Source organism: Botryllus schlosseri, chromosome 1 (assembly GCF_051294905.1).
Source record: "Botryllus schlosseri isolate E-star chromosome 1, Bs_hap1, whole genome shotgun sequence".
In the NCBI taxonomy this organism is placed as follows: Eukaryota; Metazoa; Chordata; class Ascidiacea; order Stolidobranchia; family Styelidae; genus Botryllus; species Botryllus schlosseri.
The window spans coordinates 33,595,586-33,617,034 of NC_137236.1; the positions used below are offsets into that span (position 1 = coordinate 33,595,586).

The window sequence follows — 21,449 nt, forward strand, 5'->3', positions numbered from 1 at the left end:
TAATTGCTTCAAGTTTCTAAAAAATATAATAATCATGGTTTCAAGGTTTCAACGGAAAGAAAATTCAATCTATGTAGCTCACAAAAAGTTCCTGAACCGTATAGCAAAAGCTTAAGTGTCACATGCTCAACACCTCAATTGCAGCTTTTCTCGGTGTCTGATGCTCAAATGTGACGCAACCCGCTTGTAACATCTCCCAAGTGTTTACGAGGACGAAGAATCCAATGTATAGGCTAGTTAAGTTTGATGCCGTGCTTCAGTGACGTCACGTATCATCGTACCTATCATGGCCATCACCGAGTATGAAATTGCCCTTAACAAAAGAGCCCTAATCTCCGGGAATTATGTTAGCTGTCAACTGTATTTTCCAGTCTTGAACACTTATTATGCAATAACGTAACGGGTGAGATTCGATCGTTAGGTGTCGTTTTTCGCTTCGTTCCTTAAAGTGAACAGTATCATGGTTATACGTTTCACGAAGGAAATATAACGGACAAAACTGCGAAGGTGACGATTAGGGTGCAGCTATATCGTATATGCGAACACTCGGAAACTATAGGCACCCATGCCAACTGTGGCAGCGACAAGAGTTTTCATGTCACGCTACATGCTTTGACGACCATGATAATGTTTTCTCTTCTATTAGCTAGTCGAAAGCTGGTACAGGACTGGCAATAAATATAGTTTGACGGGGATATGGTTCCTATAGCGTTCATAAAAGATGTTAAGTATAGGTCTGCAATCTGTTCATTACATCGCACTGTGTCTTATCGTATTGTAAGTTGTGTGTGTCTTGTTTAGATGAAAAAATATAATCATACGATTATTAATTATATTGATTATTGTTCGATTGGTTAGGAAATTGTCACAACAACCAAAAAGCTACACATGGCAGTGTTGGGATGACTCGAGTCATGACTTGACTCGAGTCAGACTCGAGTCAACTTTTCGTATGACTTGACTTGACTCGAGTCACTTTACCAAAATGACTCGACTTGACTTGACTCGGCACTTCAGAATTCTGGATTGACTCGTGACTCGGAGCAAAATTCACGAGTCAATTTCAAGTCATCAAGTTAGCGGTGTCGGTTGAATTTATGTGTCTTGTGCATGTTCGGATTGTTCGCGATACGCCGGTGTCACTTACGAGAGCAACCATTCATTTACTGATTGCTTCTTTGTTACATCACAAATAAATTGACCTCAAACGAAATGATCACACCTTACGTCGTTGTAGTAGTAGTAGATTTAATCTAATCGCAACGTATCTCTATTTCTTAGACGACTCAGTATTGCGCAGCGCTCACCCTTACCAACCTCAAATCGAATGAACATAGCTTATGCGTTTATATTCCCACGGATGTATAGATGGGTGGGTAGTGTATTGTACGATATCAATTTGTTTCAACTTTTCGAGGATTCTTATTCGATCCTCAATTTTGGATGATAATAACAGACGGTAGCATGTAGCTATACAGTTACGTATTTTATTAGCAGTTCTACGTGTGCGTGAGTGATACAACACCTTTATGCATGTATTTAACTTTATATTCGTTATTTGATTCAAGATAAATGACCAATTTATATGTCCTTCACGCAGCGAGCAAAATGTAATGACTTTGAATCATGTGACTCATACTTCGAAAATTCAATTTGACTTGAATTGTGACTTGACTCGTGACTTGACTTGACTTGACTCGACTTGACTCGAGTCACCTCCGAAAAACGAGTGACTTGACTTGACTCGAGTCACCTTCGAAAATCGAATGACTTGACTTGACTCGAGTCAAAATGTGCAATGACTCGAGATGACTCGTGACTCGAAGGTAGTGACTTGATCCCAACCCTGACACATGGTGTGTAGAATAGCAGAGACATAATTGCGGACTGAATAAATTAGTTACCTATCTTCAATGCATGAAAAACGCAATAGTCCTCCATAAACGATAGCTTTACCACGGTATGGAATTTAAATGTGAACTGTGCAATTTATAGTTTTAACTAGTAATTAGCTACAATATCGGTAGGAAAAACCACTGGAGCATATATCAGTAACCATGATGTGCTCAAGGTCCCTCGAAAATCCAGCAACATGAGACTTCAACCTGGAATCAATGCGAAAAGATTTGACTCGTGAGTTATCGGTATTTCTACAACATCGGAATACAAAGAGTAAATACGACTGACGCAGCTGCACAAGTTACTGGCGGGGTGTTGGCAGGTCCATTTTCCAAACAAAAAATCCGCTACGCTTGGATGCGAAAAGTAAATGTAATCAATACTCCTTTAGGGTGTGAATTCTCTGTAATGAATATTGAACCACGATATAATTGATTTTCGTTACATGGCAAGTGCTTTGACAGAGCACGTTTCTATGACAAAATCTTACGCAATCTATTTTGAAGAGCTTCTTGGAGGTACAGAACTTCAATATACAATTAAATAGTATATTCATATTGAAATGAACCCGAATATTTTCGGCTGACACTCGTCAGGGGTAATCGTCAGCAACTAGTAGAGAATTGGAAAGAACATTGTATATCAACAATCGTATCACAAAATATGACGTCAACAGCATGAAATTTCGAATGAGAGAGCGTTCAATGTACTATTTTTAGGTGATACACGAACTCCTTTTGTTGACAGAGTTTTGGTTGGTGTATTTTGATAAACCTCATAGGCACACTCGTGCATAGAGCGCTGATGATATGTTCGGGTAACAAACTGAGTTTAGAACTTGACTACATCCGAAAAATCTTACTTGATAACGGTTACCCTGAACACGTCATCAGCCGCGGCATGGAGAGGAAATTAACGCAATTCAACGCAGAAAAACGAACAGAGCCCACCGCACGAACAATAAAAGATGTTTATATCCATCTACCTTGGATTGGCCCCATTTCCACCCGCTTTGAAAAACAATTGATTTCTGCTGTCGGTAAATGTTACGATACAGTCAAAACCAATGTGATTTTTACAACAACACAACTGCTCCCTTCAACACGCGAAGACGTGCTTCCTGCACTTCAACAAAGTAATGTAGTGTACGAATATAGGTGCCACTGTGATTGTGGCTACGTGGGAAGAACGTCAAGACGTCTGCAGGACCGCATAAACCAACATGTCCCCAGATTTATCAGAACACGTGCGTCACGCGATGTGAAAAGCTCACCCTTAACTCATCCACTCAAGATTGATGCTGATCGATCAAAAGCCATTAATTCTGCCATCGGCAAACATCTGTTGGATAATCCGATTTGTGCGAATAATTATCGAGACGACCGATTTCGAATCGTAGGTCGAGGCCGTTCACAATTCCATTTGTGTGCCTTGGAATCAACTTTTATCAAAATACACCAACCAAAACTCTGTCAACAAAAGGAGTTCGTGTATCACCTAAAAATAGTACATTGAACGCTCTCTCATTCGAAATTTCATGCTGTTGACGTCATATTTTGTGATACGATTGTTGATATACAATGTTCTTTCCAATTCTCTACTAGTTGCTGACGATTACCCCTGACGAGTGTCAGCCGAAAATATTCGGGTTCATTTCAATATGAATATACTATTTAATTGCAATCTATTTTGAGCACTCTATAATGTTCGTTGCACGTTACTCTGCCGTATTACAAAGTATTTGTCCGTGCAATGCACCAATAGAATTTAAAGGGCTTGTTAAAGAGACGCCAAGTAGTATGGAACCTTTTTATAGAATTGGATAACGTGTTCATAGTTAATAACCGAAGCTATACGAGCGGACATGTGTCGGCGGTTGGAGTTGGTAACTGTGCCATCATTCGGTTCGGTGTGAAATCTTAAATTCAAGATACGAAATGATATAATTCAGACACGAACAAAACTTGATGCGCTATTTGCAAATGCTACACAATTTTTTTTTGTTGCCGTAGACTTAGGGGTGGGCAAATATGTGTTTTCGACGACTAATTGAGAAGCATCGACGGCTAATTGAGAAGCAGAGTATTGACGGGCCGAGTCAACGAATAAACTGTATTCGGTATATAAATAATTTTATTTTTATATTGGAAACAGTGCATTATATTATTCACAGAAGCTGCTTAAGTGGATGTGCTGATATTAGATGATGAGAAAGTGAGGATTAATCAACAAAAAAGTCTATTTATTTAGTGTCATTATTAAAAACAATGAAACACATGAAATATTATGAACGGAAATTACACTCATTTTAAAATATGGAACATTTACTTTCAAAATGGAAAACCACGACTCTGTCGAGACTCGACTTCTGTTCTGTTAGCTGGTCGAAAGCTGGTCTAGGACTGGAAATCAATGTAGCTCGGCGGGGATACTGTTCCCAGCATTCAGATAAGATGTTAGTCGGTATACTTGCTTGATTGGTTTAAAAATTGTCACAACAATCGAGCAGAGACACATGGTATTTACACTTGGAGATATATGATTGCAGAGTGAATGAATCACTATAGCTGTGTTTTTACGGCCTGAAAAACGCAACAGTACGTCACACGATAACTTTCATTCTGTATGGAAGTAAAGTGTGGATTCTGCCATTTAAATCATGACTTATTTGCATACCGTGCAGCAACATCACAGAAGCGGATATAGAAGTTACCGTCTTAAAACTCCTCCAAAGTCTAGCAACATATGGCGTCAGCAGTAAATCAAAGCGAAATACATGCGAAAATAATTGGCACGCGAGTCCTTGATATTTGTTATACTTCAGACAACAATGTATCGCTGAACCCTGGTATATATACGTTTACGTCATTTTCTCAGCAAAATCTCGCAACATATGAATTAAAAGAGTGAATACGGCTGATGCACCTGCACAGGTTGCTACTAGTGGTGTGTCGGGAATTCCTTTTTCAAACAAATATCTGCAACGCTTGGATGCAAAAAGGAAATGTAATCAACACTCCTGTGAGGGTGTGAATTCTCTATAATTGAATGTCGAACCAAAATAGAATTGATTTTCGTTACATGTCAAGAGCTTGTACAAAACACGTTTCTATGACAAAATCGAACATAATCTGATTGGAGCACTCTATAATGTTCGTTGCACGTTACTCTGCCCTAATTCAAAGTATTTGTCCGTGCAATGCACCTATAGAAATTAAAAGGCTTGTTAAAGAGACGCTAAGTAGTACGGAACCTTATTATTGAATTGGATAACGTATTCATACTTATTAACCGAAGCTTTTCCAGCGGACACGTGTCGGGGGTTCGGAGTTGGTAACTGTGACGTGCCGAGTCAACGAATAAACTGTTTCTGGTATCTAAATAATTTTATTTCTATATTGGAAGCTGTGAATTATATTATTAACAGAAGCTGCTTAAGTGGATATGCTGATACTAGATGATGAGAAAATGAGGATTAATTTACAAAAAAGTCTATTTATTTAGTGTCATTCCTAAAAACAATGAAAGACGTGAAATATTTTGAACTAAAATTACACTCATTTTAAAATATGGAACATTAACTTTCAAAATGGAAAACCACGACTCTGTCGAGACTCGACTTCTGTTCTGTTAGCTGGTCGAAAGCTGGCCAGGACTGGGGATCAATGTAGCTCGGCGGGGATACTGTTCCTAGGATTCAGATAAGATGTTAGTCGGTCTACTTGCTTGATTGGCTTAAATATTTTCACAACAATCAAGCAGAAGCACATGGTAATTTCACTTGCAGATATATGGTTGCTGAGTGGATGAAACACTAGCTATATTTTTACGGCCAGAAATAACGCAACAGTACGTCACACGATAAATTTCATTCTGTATGGGAGTAAAGTATGGATTCTGCCACTCAAACCACGACTTATTTGCAGCCCTTGCAGCATTCGTCTGCAACATCACAGACACGGATGGAAGTGACTGGCCTAAGACCCTTCCAAAGTCTAGCAACATATGGCTTCAGCGGTAAATCGATGCCAAATGCATGCAAAAATATTTGGCATGCGAGTTCTTGATGTTTGTTATACTTCAGACGACAAGGTGTCGCTGATCCCAAACGTTTGCGTCATTTTCCCAGTAAAATTTCGCAACACGTGCACTCAAAGAGTAAATACGGCTGACACAACTTCGCAGGTTACTACTGGTGGTGTGTTGGCAATTCCATCTTTCAAACAAAAATCTGCAACGCCTGGATGCGAAAAGTAAATGTAATCAACACTCCTGTAAGGGCCACACCTATGATGTGAATTCTTTATCATTAATGTTGAATTTATTTTCGCTACGAGCGAAGTGTCCCTACAGAACGCGTTTCTGTGACAATATCTTACATTCTATATTTTGAGCACTTAATAATGTTCGCTGGACTGCTACCACGATTCGCGGTATTTGTGCGGGCTATGCCCCTCTCGAATTTAAAAGGCGTGTTAAAAGACCCCCATACGGAACCATATCATAAAGTTTGATATACATACGTAGGTATTACCCGAAACTTCCCGATCTGACATTCATCAGGGGTTGCGGAAAGCTATGAAGCAAATATACAGAAACTTTTTCTCACCAACCGGCATCGCTAATCCCATAGTACAAATGTTTACTTAAGCTGCGAGAAAAATAAAATGCAGACACGGAAAAACGAGTAAATGGACTATTTTCAAATAAGACATAAACTCGTTTGTTTGCTAAGATTGGGTTGACAAATTGTGATAGGTATGGACTCGAGAACAGAGAAATTAAATAAATTACGAACTTTTGAAAAACCGCGCTAGATAAAAATTCCCAGCAGATTTTGGTGATCAAGCAAGCCAGACAAGATACCGTAATGGTGGAGCGTCCGTGGGTTCAATGCCCCTCGGGTCAGGCCAAATACCAATGACAGTAAAACAATGGCGTCCGTGGCTCACCCGTTCAGCATTTCCGGGACAGCATGGATGAATTATGGATATTTGGTACAATACTTAGAAAGTCTTACACGGTTATTTCTTCAGCTTCCATGTCTCGCGGCATATCCACAAACTGATAATGAATTGATATATATGTTGCAATAATATCAAAAAGACAAATATGCAACGTCCTATCTATATACAGAGTGTTTTATTGAGAATAATTACAATCAAAATACCATACATTCTGCAAGTGCTGTGCATTTCTTGGGAGCTCCCGTCTGGTAAACTTGATTGTTAGAGTGTGAAAGTTATCTGATAAATTGAATACTATTTCTGTAATCAAATATGAGCTTAACAAATAAAATCGCAACCGGCAAATGGAAAGGAACGGAATCACCAACATTATGGACAACAATAATAACCAAATTAAAAAGGAATTAAATAGACGGGTGTATAAATATGGTGAATTTGCACAATGCAACGAATTACACGTAGAGGAATTTTTAGCCACTCGTCTGATTGTATTGGTTTGGATAAAACGAAAAGAATATAATGCATATTTATTAAAAACCATGCAGTGTGACCTTTATTGTTCCCAGATACTCGAATGTTCACCTTGAAAAGTCTCATCGTATTGTTCGGTCGAAACGCAACAGAGTGATACCCATTGCTCAATTATAAATAAGTATATGAATATTGAAGATGTATTTGGCATTTCAGAAGGTCGGGAGTTAGATTTTGACATGGCACACCACCACAACAATCACAATTCGACGACTGGTCGGGTATCGTTGTATTAAAGATACTGTTTAATATATATGGCATGTTGCACAGTGCATGCAAAAGGTTCTCGAGCACTGGTATATACATTTCTCGCAAAATGTTCTGCAAATCTTGAATAGAAATGTAAATACGGTATGCTCAAATTACATGTGGAGCGTGGCTATTTCTATTTATATACAAAATTCTGCAACGTATCGATGCTTTAAGTCAACGCGTTCAGCATTCCAGTGAGGACCACAACGATGGTGTGGATTCTCCACAAATAGAAGTCTACCAAGAGAGATATAGGAACAAGTTACGCTTTGATTTCGTATCGAATTCATCGCGAATTCTAGATTAGGAAACAACTGAATAAGAAACCATCACATATCCTCCTTGCTTGTTCATAATGCCTTGACGGTATGATCTCAGAACGTTTCATGACGATACCGTTCAACCGTGTCGACCGCATCTGCTATATTTTCGACTTGAAGCTGTGTTTTGTAATGTAAAGACCACGTTCTATGATTGCCGCAGTTCAAAATTCTTCACGCATGCAATCCACTTGGAGTAAATGTTGACTGCGTGAAAAAGCCCGATGCACACATCAACTAGTACAGGTAAATGAGGAAAGCTTGCAACTAGGGCCATTCAAAGTCAATAAAGTTATGTTTTTTTCTATGCATCAGTAAATCATGAAATCAATTTAAACGCAAAAACCGCATCCCAATGAGGTATATTAAGAAAGTTATTAAGTCATATAAAGTCATATTTCCTGGTTAGGTTATAAATCAGCTTTATAAGTTACCAATTTAAGCAGTGGAGCAATTAAGCACTATAAAAGTAAGGCAGTTAGTCGCTGGGGTAGCTGGTTGAATGCTGCTCAATATTATGCTGAGAGACTTCCACAAGAGAAAGAAATAGTCAATGCATAGGAAGGTGAAGGAGTTATTGTAAAGAGCGTCAAAAAATCAGTCAACGATCCAAAGTTGACTAGTCAGTTAACGGAAATAAGATTCCACTACAACAATATATCAAACTTAATACTCAAAATGGAAAATTGTACGTACACCATCAAAGAGGCCCATGCTGATCTAAATGCCCTAGATTTCGGAAAAGATCCGCTTGAGCTCAAAATTACATTGAGAAGCAATCGGACAAAAACGATATGAAAAAAGTTACGGAGCTGCAAAGACTGCAAAACTACAGAAGTGTCAACCCACATCAGCGTTTGTGGAGCGCTCATATTCCTTACTTAAGTCATGTTTACGTCCAAATCGAAACTTCAAAGACTCTAACACACAGGGGTTTAAAATAAAATGGATGTGTCTTACTGTTATCTCGCGAATGTTTTACTCTTTTATTCTGTGATACGTTGTTCACATGTAAAAATACACGATTTTTACATAAAGTCATATAAAGTCATATTTTCTAAAAAATAAAGTCATATTATTGATTTTTTAAGGTCATATAAAGATGGACCTACTTTCCACGCTCCGTGAAACGCGACAATCGAATTTGAAAACGTTGCAATAATTCACTGATCGTTGATCAATGCAAATGAATGCAACAAAATTTTAAACATTATTAAATGATTTAAATTCTCGGTCACGAAGATATCGAAAATTTATTGATGATTTCGCTGTCACTATCAAGCAGACAATCATCTACGATTACCGAACAGTTACTGCAAAAGTAGATACAATCTCGAATGGTCAGTACTGGTCCAGTTTCATTCCTAACGCTGGGCAAAATCGAGTACCTATGTGATTCGATTCTGAATCACGAATTACGCTTCGAGTCGAGTCGAGTATTCAAGTATCACTCATTATGACGTCACAACAGAATATACTATGTCAAATTTCAGATATGTACCTTTTAAGCCACCACCAAGAACGTAATGCTTGTTATCCGTCACATTAAAGATGCATTGGTATTTTTTCGACCATACCGATTTCATTGCACTTCATGACAATGTTGTGGGATGATCATGACTTCGAAAATGTGTTATTTCCAGTAACGTTCGTAAGTTTTTACTATGTCTCGTTTGTTGCGACACGGCCAATCATGGTTTCAAGGTTTCTCCATGGAAATAGTATCAAAACAATAATTCTCGTTAGCAAGTTAACTCTCAGTCGCGAGGAGCGCACAGCTCCAGTACTCGAAAAAATCGTCTTACACTGCTCAACTCGAATCATTAAAATTATTACTCGATTTCAACTTCAAAGTACTCCATGGTATCGCCGGCATGGCTAAAATAACCACGATGCAAAATCCAATCCATTTTGCTGACGTTAACTAATATTAACATAACAGATCGGAAATGTGCCCGAGAAGAGAAATGATATCCAACATATAAAACACGAAATATCGTGATCATGAACTTAATTTTATTTTGAACTCTAAGCTGCGCACGATACCATGACCAGGGCTCTGGAGTCGTAGTCGGAGTCGGTGGAGTCGGAGTCGGAGTCGGGGTAATTTTCGCTTGATGGAGTCGGAGTCGGAGTCGGAGTCGTGTAAACTGAAATAGCTGGAGTCGGAGTCGGAGTCGCAGTCGGTGGGAAAATACTGACTGGAGTCGGAGTCGGAGTTTGTGAGAATGGCTATGATTTCGACTCCGACTCCGACTCCAACTTCTCTATCATGAAAACATTTTCAAAGAATTTTCAATATAATTTTTATGTACCACCAATCACTGTTATTATTAACCATACAGATCAGCTGCGGCCAGCCCGTGGCACGCAGGCCAAATTTGGCACACGAGAAGGTTAGGTGTGGCCTGCGAGGTATTCTCGAAATTATTTATGACATCAGGTACAATTGCAAGGCCAACCAAAATTTGGTTAGCATGACCGAGAAATTTGATGATGACTAAAACAACAGTTCTGACGTATTGACGTATCCAGGGGTCAGCCACATTTATCCCAGATCTTCGTATATGACCATAAAGTAGAATATTTCATAGCAGTTTTATTTGACTTGAAATTTTTCTCGATACTTCGCATGATCCATTGTCACTAGATTTCTTGCATTCAGTATTTGAGCCCCCTTTTGAAAATTATAAATACATATTCTTCACAGAATTGAGTCTAACTATATTCGCAATTAGGAGATACGGCTTCGCTTGTGCACTCGCAGCGAGATCGTCGACAAAATATTTGCACAAAATGATAGATGATTTTTGCACAAACTGATACCATCGATTTTGCTATGTCTAAACGTCGAATAATCCTGTCCTTGCCAAATGAGCCCAGTGGTATACAGATGCGACCCCCAATGTATGTTAGCGACATATATATTGATATAGCTATAGCCTAATTCAATCGTTATCTTGCAAAAAAATTTCGCGCTTCGCGCGACCAGTGCCTGATTGCGTACTGCACAGTTGGATGACATAATGTTATCAATTTTAAAGCGTAGTAATATAGGTCTTGTTTGCAATGTTTCATAATTCGGTTCGCTCCTACCGACGACTAAAAAAAGGTTATCAACATTCCCGTAGCCCGCGCAATGGTTCGTAAATCTCAGGTGTCCCTTTCGCCGAAAAAGTTGCCCACCCCTGATATAGATAAAAGACATTACTTGCAAATTACAACTCAGTTGCAAAGGGGACGAAAATCGCAAGATGCGTTTTCGCGATGCAGTCAAAATTGATGCAATTTTTGGAATTATACCACGATACTGTGACAGAGAAAATGCATCGGCTGGTTTTGTAAAATTGTAAAATCATGTAAATATGACCAAACGATGCTTCCCATTTGACAAAATTAAAAATATTTGTAGTGTAGCTTAGATGTTTGGGTCGAACAAATGATTAAGAAAGACTGCAAGTCCCAATCCTTGAATACTTGATTAAGTACATGTAGACTAGACATAGGCTATGGTCTTTGACTACTTAACTAAATTCCATTTATGACCAATGTCTATTACTAGTAGTAAGAGTGTTTGTGCTTGTAATCAGGATAGTGTGGAATGACAAAATTAGTAAGTTCAATTTCTTTATTAGTTGCTGAGTCATACACAAGAGCTACACTTGGATTTTTTATCGACATTTTTATTATACAGGATTGGATATCTGCCATATTTGAATGATTCATAGATTTCAGGATATTAGAGAGTCCATGTTATAAAAACTTGAATAAGGAAGGATATTTAGCAAATCTTTATTTCATGTTAATTGCATAGTGGATAATTCGAGCTGTGCCACAATGAAACAATTCAGCATGCCGCAGTTAATCATATATTTGCATATGTTTAATGGTTGTATGATAGTCATTCAACCGACGATGTGGCATATGATTTTCGAGGTAAATTGATAATAATGCTGGAGTCGGAGTCGGAGTCGGGAGTCGGAGTCGGTACGTTTAAAGACCCAGGAGTCGGAGTCGGAGTCGGTACGTTTAAAGACTCAGGAGTCGGAGTCGGAGTCGGAGTCGGTATATTGAAAATGTGTGGAGTCGGAGTCGGAGCCGGAGTCGGTGGTAAATTTACCGACTCCACAGCCCTGACCATGACTAGGTTTTTCAGTGACTAAGGAATCGATATTGGGGCTGGGCAGACGTGTTACTAGCTGAAATACTATCTCATCATAAGGATTGATCTTGTGGGAAATCCCTAGGCCGTTTTCTAAGCGTCTCGATCAAAGTAGTGGTCTCGACCATTGTACGTCAAGGCAATATGCTCATTGCTTATATCAACTTACTCTCCATCGATGCTTCCATGACCGAAGTTTGTCAGCTAGTGAGGAATAGTGTTATTGGGCACAGGCGAATAGCTTATTTTGAAACAACTACAATAATTTGACACTGTAATCAATTTCAGCGTTCTCCCAAAATCACAAACCTGATCGCCGGCCGCATGTGGCCGCGTGTTCGTGTCTTCGTGACCCCTGGTATAGTACAAAACGAGACAAGCTTGAACACTGAGGTTGATGTACAGATGTTAACCATTCTCATGCACTGTGATTTGATATGAACTAAGCTCGATTTTGATTCATTTTTCATTCACAATTTCATTCAAGTTTTAGCAAATTCAGAAATTCTAATTCTAATCTAGTTTGGGAAAAAAATGTGTAGTTCTAGTTCTAGTTCTAATTATAATCTAATTTCAAAAAGATGTGTACCTCTATATCCAATTCTAATCTAATTTGGAAAAATTTTGTTACTCTAATTCTAATTCGAATCCAGTTTGCAAAAAACTGTGCAGCTCATATTCTAATTCTAATCGAATTTGGAAAAGCTAAAAAATTTCTAGTTGTCCAAGTCTGATTGTGTAAGCAGATAAAAGTAATAGAATCCCTCAAAAATTGGATTCCCTAATTTTTGTTACATGGCAATCTCATTTACCACATTTGCTCAAGGTAACGCTGAACAGCCCCATCGTCGCACTGCTGTGCCACGGGGGACCGGTTGAGAACCACTGTATTACACCATCTATGATATGGGTGGCAGGGGAGTAGCCGAATAAGTCATGTACGTCTACGTTTCTACGGATACCATGTTTATCTGATCGACGTAAAAACGATTGCGTAGTTCAGCGCACAAGTAGGCTACTTACCAGAACCAATATTTCACTTTTGTAGGGCTCTTATAAATCCTAATTGAAACGTGTGGGTGACATTTTTAAAATCAATAAAATAGGATTATTTCAAGTAGTAAACAATGAATGATGTGCAAGTCTAGGTAACTATCTCGTTCCCCTTCGCAAACCTTACTTACTTCAAATCACTCCACAAGACGACAAGACGACACCCAATCCATTTCTGCCGACGGTATCTCCTTCCAACTTAACAGAGTGGAAATTAGCTTGAGAAAGAGAAATGATATTGATACTAAGTACAGGTTGATCTACACCCCGGCCACACGCCGCTCACGTCTCGAATGTTGCTGCGGTCTAGATTTATGTTTGATACTAGATGGAATCATGATAATGTCATTTTGATGAAGTCAAGACATTGTTTTTGTAATAGAGGGTCGAATTTTGTTCTATATTCAAAATCTGTCGCCAATCCTATGTACATGGACAATGGATATACTACGAAAATCATTGGGAAAAATTTAATTATATTGATATAGTGTATCAGTATTTTCTCGCGTTGTTTTGCTGCGTTGCTTGTGTGGTGCTCATTACGGGTCAAGTGCTTTGACAGAACGCGTTTCGGCTACGTTATTACAGAATCTATTTCTAGCAATTTACTGTGTTCGTTGCACGCTCTCCTGTCGTGATTCAAAGTCCTTGTGCGTGCAATCCACCTAAACAATTTAAAGGGGTTATGAGCCATCGTGGCATTTATAAAACGTCTGACTGACGCGGTGTACACTATTACTGATGCTGCTGTCTCGTCGTACATAGCAAATGAGCACTGCAAATTTAAATTAAGAATTGATTGAATATATAGAAATGGTGAAAGGGAGATGGGTATAATAGCGTATTGGCATGGACCCTGTACAGCATCTCTCAATATATTTTGATATTTACGATTTCGTAAGCTAGTGTGATACTAACACTTCGTAATATTTCCATTTTGTTTTCAGTTGTACTGTGCTATACCTAAAGCAGCGGCAAAAGTTTCTCCAACGGTTATCATATTATGTCATCGATGAGTGACAAAACGATAGTAAGCCAATATCTCCCGAAGGACAATAGAACTACTTCGCGCATAAATGCAGGCAATGATTCTACAATTACTTGGGATGGTCCTGTAAGACTCCACCTCATAGGATAAATAACATACTCGTGAATGTTTCCTTCCGAAGTCAAACCATTAGAAAAGACTCCATTGGTACCTTAAAAAGTAAGCGCCTGCTTCACTTCTACCACGACTGAGCCTGTAACTCGCGATAACATTTCAAAATTTCAACTCAGTCGCCGCGTCACGCAACCCAGTCGCCTTCGATGTGTTGCGTGGTGAGGTCTGCTGGCGACGCAGTGCGTCTCGTTCTGTCGTTTCCCGAGGGCCAGCGTGCACAGGGCTTAGAGTAAAACCCTATATGAAATAAAGTAGAAATTTCAACCACGATAGCATTTGAGCTCAAATCAAGAACATGATTCACATTTGAACATATTTAATCCATATATATTTGCGGTATCATTATAACTATACCCGAAGCATAACTACATACCTGACCTGACATCGATAGCGACAATAAAATCTATGCTTGCGGAAAACGCCGTTACTTTTTACGATATTAAAATGTAACAATTTTGCCCGGATATTCTGATTGGGAATTGAACAGCTTCTTGTTCTTGGGGGTACAGAACTTCAAAAGACAATTGATTAGTATATTCATATTGAAATGAACCCGAATATTTTCGGCTGACACTCGTCAGGGGTAATCGTCAACAACTAGTAGAGAATTCAAAAGACATCTTATATCAACAATCGTAACACAAAATATGACGTCACCAGCACGGAATGTCGAATACGAGAGCGTTCAATGTACTATTTTTAGATGATACACGAAGTATTTTTGTTGACACAGCCTCGGCTAGTGTATTTTGATAAAAGTCGACTCCGAGGCACACAAATGAAAGTGTGAGCGACCCTTTCCGAGTATGCGAAATCTGTCGTCTCGATTATTTTTCGCACATGCGGGAATATCCAACGAGTGTTCGCCAATTGCATAATTTATGGCATGATGGCATGATGGGGAATTGCATTTCAAAAGTAATATCCCAGGTAAACTTTATTTGTTGTCATCCAAACTTCAGCTGATTGATAAACTAGTGCTTCCAGTCCAAGGGGCGTATATTGTAATTAGAGAAATACAACTTTTCATCAATTTCCCAAAGGAGTGAACTCCTATGGTCCTAATAAATCAATTCAGCAGTCACTCGGCAGTCGGAATGATCCCACCATTAGAAGCGCATACCGATAGATATCAACCGGAGTTCGCCCAAACCGATATCGGTAAGGTCTTAACTATTGACATCCTAGCACTTCAGTAGCATTTGAGTAGCATGTTATTTGAAGATTCCTGACCTTTACTATACAGTCAAATACGTTCGATTCGGACACCTGATAACCCGGCCAACCGCTTTATTCCGACAAGATGTTCGGGATCGAATCAAAAGAAAAAAGTTGCACGTGAAAAACTCCCGTTAATTCGGACAATTCTCCGCATATTACGGACTATTGCTAGGAATTCTAATTTTTATAGGTTATGACAACATGAACATGATTCCGTTGGTATTAATACAAGATGAGTGATTATAGTAAAATAATGACGATCTATATGCAGTAGCAATCGACAATAACCCGCATAAGGCCGTACCAGTTTCATTGTCGAATGTATTTCGGTGCATTTGCGTCCATCTTGAACACGTACAGAAATAAGTGAACGTGCGATTTTACTGCGGATTGGTAGCCTAAAGTGAATATCCAGTGAGAATTTCAGCTCAAGAAATTTGCTACTTTTGTAGTTGAGTAGGAATTTATGATATTACTTCGACTACTACTTGATTACCTACGCTGAGTACTTTGATCCGATTATTATTTACTTTATCTTCGATCGTGGTATTGAATGGAGCGTAAACGTCACGACGAAGAAAGATAAATTATTTCCTAATGAGTTTTTCTTTTCACCCATAGTTTAGGGTTAGTAGAATTACTGATATATAATCAACGAAATATCGTCGGTGCGTGGTTTCAACAGTCACGGAAAATATGTCAGACGATAATGACGTTAGCACAACCACTGCTAGATTTAAAGGGATGGGTTTCGAGGGAAACAGGTAATATTTTTTCTGTGTAACACGAATGTCAATGATGTTAAAATTATATATGGTACACTTCGTTATATCATCCTCATCCATCACATCGTATGTGTCTCATTCTCTGACAAGTCTTCTTGATTAGTCTTTGCGTCCGCATTCTAATTTTAGGAATCTGCATTTTCATTTCTGTTTGCTTTTCATTGATCAATGTTAACTCCCACAATCAGCCTCAATATTTTCATTGATATGGAGATTGGCATTGGGACGCAGCAATGCTGTCTGGCTCTTTTTCTCTTGAGCTACTCTCTCGTTTCGCCAGACAGCATTATTGCGTCCCAATGCCAATCCCCATAACAATAAAAAATTCGAGGCCGATTGTGGGAGTTCCAGGGCCATGAGCGGAATAAAATTTATATTATCGTAATCAGTGCAGAGTCAGCTTTCGATTGATACCCGTTTTACCAAATTTAATGCTCGGCAAGCCGGTAAGAAATGACCGTCAAATTGCCTGTAGCCAAATGGAAATTGTGACGTGATACAATTTCACTGATGCGTGAGATTTGCCTGTGTCGACACCATATAGGACACTATGTTATATTATTACAATTGAGTAATACCAGTAATATTGGCATTGCAAATTCTCTGCAACCACAGGGACTATGATGTCAGTTAGACGTCATAAAAATCCAATTAGCATTGATGGAGCATGACAACTTTTTTGACAGTTTGTGGCCACAATTGTGATGCTCGACAGAAATCTCGTTCCATTGCCATTCGTCATCCAGCACGACATGTTTTTCTACCCTGGGGTACACGGCTTACTGCGGGTTTCAAGGCTCCAGCGGTGGAAATCAATTATTAATCTCGGTATATCAGTAAGCCTTCGCGGAACTACAAATTTCGCTGAGTCGCAAAACAAAAAATCTAGTACATTACATATCTAATATAAATTATTTCGAAATATACTGGTGCACAAAATGAGCTGTGCATCTGTAACAGTATTCTAAGAACCGAACAATTTTGAATAAACAATGATTTTCTCGCAAACCAAAACTAATTTGTTTATTATTTACTTTTACTGCGATTCATCGTGACTTTTGTTGTATGAGTTTTGGGTCCGTCTTGACATCCAGCGAACCCCAATGACTGGCTAAACGAACCCCTTGTGTGAGTCCAGTTCGGGACCACTGTCCCGGACAATCCGAACGTCATAATAAACCATATTGCATCATATTATCGACATTTCATAAAATAATGCATCCTCGTCAGTTATAACGACAGGATAGGACAGGATAGGACAGGATAGGCCTGAGATTCCAAACATACTATACATGCATCGTGATCATCTTTAGTAAATTCAATTACCAACGAGAAAATATTATTATAATTTCTTGGTATAGGATTTTCTTTATAACCATCCTCTGATTATATTTCTCATTACTAAAAGGCAGAGCCACATGATATATCGTGCTATGACTCTCAAGTTACCGAAATGTACGAGCTGACGACTATGTCTATGACGCCTCAGTTTTTTTCTCAACTTTTTCCTTTTAGTACGGGAAGTCTTGTCCGACCCGAGGAGGCGATAACAGGAACAACAATCGTCGGATTAGTTTATAAAGACGGCGTTATTCTTGGAGCGCGCACACGAGCCACAGAGGAAAGAACCAGTGTGGCAGAAATAAACTGCTTTAAAATTCATTACATTTCTCCGAACATTTTGTAAGTACTAATCGGTCTATCATGCAGCTAAAATTTGCATAATGCAATCTCGCGACTAATCCTCGATTTGCATATTTTTATAGTATCGGTCTTTCGGCAAGCAATAGATCCATCACATTCTAAGAAAACATGCTTCGACCATCGTCGACTTGCTGTTACCCATATAAAATACTGCCTTACAACCAGGATAATAATATCCCTATGGTTCAATTTCGTCATAACATTTAACCGTCATTGGTTTCTTCGTTGTGTTGTTTCTGAAGGAATCAGTTACCTCCGGTTGGAGTGGGCTCAATATTAGGGATGGTGTGAATGTGAGGTTCACGTTCGCGTTATGTGTGTGAACCTCGGAAATTTGGCGGTTCACGTTCACAACAGAACCTTGATATGTTCTGCACTGTGAATCTATTTCATATATTACAATTTTCACTTTATTATAACCTCTTTGGTTCAAATTTATTGCATTTCAACTGCGGGCCACCTATGCATGGCTCTAACAGCATAAACAATCAACACTAAACGAGCATGCACCTTGACAATCTCGAAATTTTACTTGCGTTGTTCCGAAAGTTTGCTCGAAATATCCAGCTTTCCGTTTGTGAATATTTATTAGTGACTCTTTGCTGGGAGCTTGACTCGCAATCACACAATATAGAGAGCGAAATTCACTACATGTAGTCAGCGATTGATGCTTATTCAACCAATCAATGTGATTGATATCGTTGTCTGATGGAAAATCTAGCCGGCGTACGGAGTCAATCTTGACTTGGCTTGACTTGGCTACTGCTGTATAACTTGTAGATGGGTAATATCGGTAATATCTGCACCGTTCGCAGGACTCAGACTCCAGTTTTTTTTACTGCTTCTCACAACTACTTACTTACATACTTACATACTTGAGTAGATTTTATTTTCACTACATCTACTTCTACTTCAAGTAGTTTAGGGAGGCTTTGAAAAGGAATACTACCACTCGTATTTGAGTAAGTTTTAGCGTCACTTCTTCTACTTCAACTTGAGTAGCTATATTGACTACTTCGACCACCTCTAGATTAACTGTTATAGGGAGTTGTCAACAGAAACCGGTTTGTAAACAATGTGCTCAGTGTTGTTGATTTGATCAATAGGACATGAAAAACGGTTCCATTATTTTTTCAATCGGTTTGCCTATTCGTAATCGTAAGTATATATAGCAGTAGTACCCAAGATTTCTTCACCCACGTACCATTTCGAGGTTTTATGCAGTACTCTTGTAACATCCACATACATTCGCTATAAGGAAATATCAAGTTGGAATCGTGTGTGTCTTACGAATGAAGGTATTTCTGGCACGCTATGGCAATTCCAATAAATTTTTACTATGCTGAAAATCCTAATCTGAGGTCAAGAAAATATAACATCATGCAACAAAGTGAATTATCACTAATTCCGATCCCAAGTTTTTCAATGACACCCTCCAACAGCTACGCCTGTTAATATGATCGTGTGGGCTGAGAATGGATGAATATTTTACAGTAATATCTGCAACTACTAATATTATCGACAAAATTCATTCACGAGGTTGAAAAAACCCTTCGGGCGAAAAAACAAACATAATCTACCCGCGTACCACCTGGGAGGCCTTCCCGTACCACTAATAGTACGCGTACCACAGGTTGGGTGCCACTGATAAAAGGCAACGACTAGAAATAGGTTGAATCGATTTTTTTTTTTAATTTACTGGCAGTTGTACTTGTCGCAATGATTTTTAGGTACAATTATAAACAGTATTCCCGATCAATATTCAGTAATCGGTGGCTAGACTCGTGTCACTAACTAGATGTTGGCGTTCACCATGGAAATATCATGACTATTGCGAGTTGCGACATATCAAAACTTTCGTCAACAAGAATCATGACATTGTCTCGTTTACAATAAGCTGTTACGGAGCCGATACGGATGCAGACAAGAAGATGATTGCATCGAATATTACTCTCTCGAATCTTTCTCTTCTTCCTCAACTGGGAAATACAGAGATAGTGACTGCCATCGGTCTGCTGCGTGCGTACTTGGCCAAATACCTGGGAAATGGCAGCGTGACCTCTGGTGACTGCAAAGTATGTTGTGCTGTATGTAGGGTTGCATTTAAAACAAACGGTGTTTTAAAACACTTTGTTTAAAACATGTTTTAAACAGTGTTTTAATCAATTTCCTTTAAAAAATGTTTTTTTTTCAAACGTTGTCTTAATATGCCGTAATTGTGTAAATACGTCCGACAAACATGTTGTATGATGAGCCTACCAACGATTTGCACCCGATATAATCGACGTATACGGTGTGGCGTGGCTGGAACCCTCGAAATCGTTGTCGGTTCAACAGTTTTAGCATATAGATATAGGTCATCATACTGTAATGATATTTTTGGTCTGTTTATGACAGTGTTCGGAAGACCTTCGAAAGAGCCATATTTATCCTGTATTTTCAATTGTCAATATCAATCCACTGTGGCGTCACAATTAAATATTCGTGACGTCATAACTAAAAAAGACATATTTAAACAAGAGCATTGTTTTAAACATGTTTGTTTTAAATGCAACCATAGTGTATGTTTCGCAAAATATTAGGGCAGACTTGACGAACAATGTTCTTTATTATGGTCAGGGCAAGACCGCGTTGGTCCTTGCGGGAGTCAACAATTCCACGCCCTATCTACGCAGCATCTCTGCCAATGGATCCGAGGAAGATCACGATCATATCACTATGGGTTAGTATTTATGACCCAATTCGCGTCGTGTTACTTTCGGCAGGAGAAGTTGACTTTTCATTTATCCTAGACGTATGACTTTAGATATGTCACATATGGTCATCGAGCATTGGAGTAGATTCCGTGATATTCAATTCCTTTCCAGGGTTTGCCTCGTCTGCTGCCAGGAAAATGCTTCAAGATGAGTACACGCAAAATATGGAGGTAAGATATATATTTTTGGTGGATACTCACTAGAAACGAAATTCGTACAACTGACGCTCGTACGCTGGGAGACGAGGAATGACAACTTCATTTGTGCCTTGGTGGGAGATGAAAAGGGTAAAAGTAGTTAGCGTTTGTACTAGAATAGATATGGAACTAACGCCATAAATTTTGACACAATGATAAGTAAGAGTTACGATATTAAGTTATACTCTGATTGCGATATTTGAGTATAGTTTCAAGATATAAATTTCCTCGAGGAATCGTATATGTTTTAGCAGGTAATCAGATTTGTTACATTCTAAATTATAAAAGGTGTGTGGGGCATGTCGAATAAAAGCCATGGTTAACTATACTTGGTCAACTTCCTGTCTGAATTATGCGTGCGTAGTTTGCGTGCGAAGGCAGAGCTTGTGTGGGCAATACCAAAAACAGGTATCTCGCCTATGGCCTGCATGTGTTTGTCA

The 21,449-nt window shown here is 38.8% G+C and overlaps 1 long non-coding RNA gene across 1 annotated transcript in view; it reads left to right on the forward strand.

The window, feature by feature from the left end:
• The window catches only part of LOC145447959 (uncharacterized), a 51,956-nt gene extending 31,932 nt beyond the window's left edge, over positions 1 to 20,024 (forward strand). Inside the window, exons 2-3 of the long non-coding RNA XR_013917761.1 lie at positions 17,893 to 18,035; positions 19,954 to 20,024. This is a non-coding gene — a long non-coding RNA (uncharacterized LOC145447959). The remainder of the gene's footprint in view (positions 1 to 17,892; positions 18,036 to 19,953) is intronic.
• The last annotated feature ends 1,425 nt before the right edge of the window (positions 20,025 to 21,449 follow it).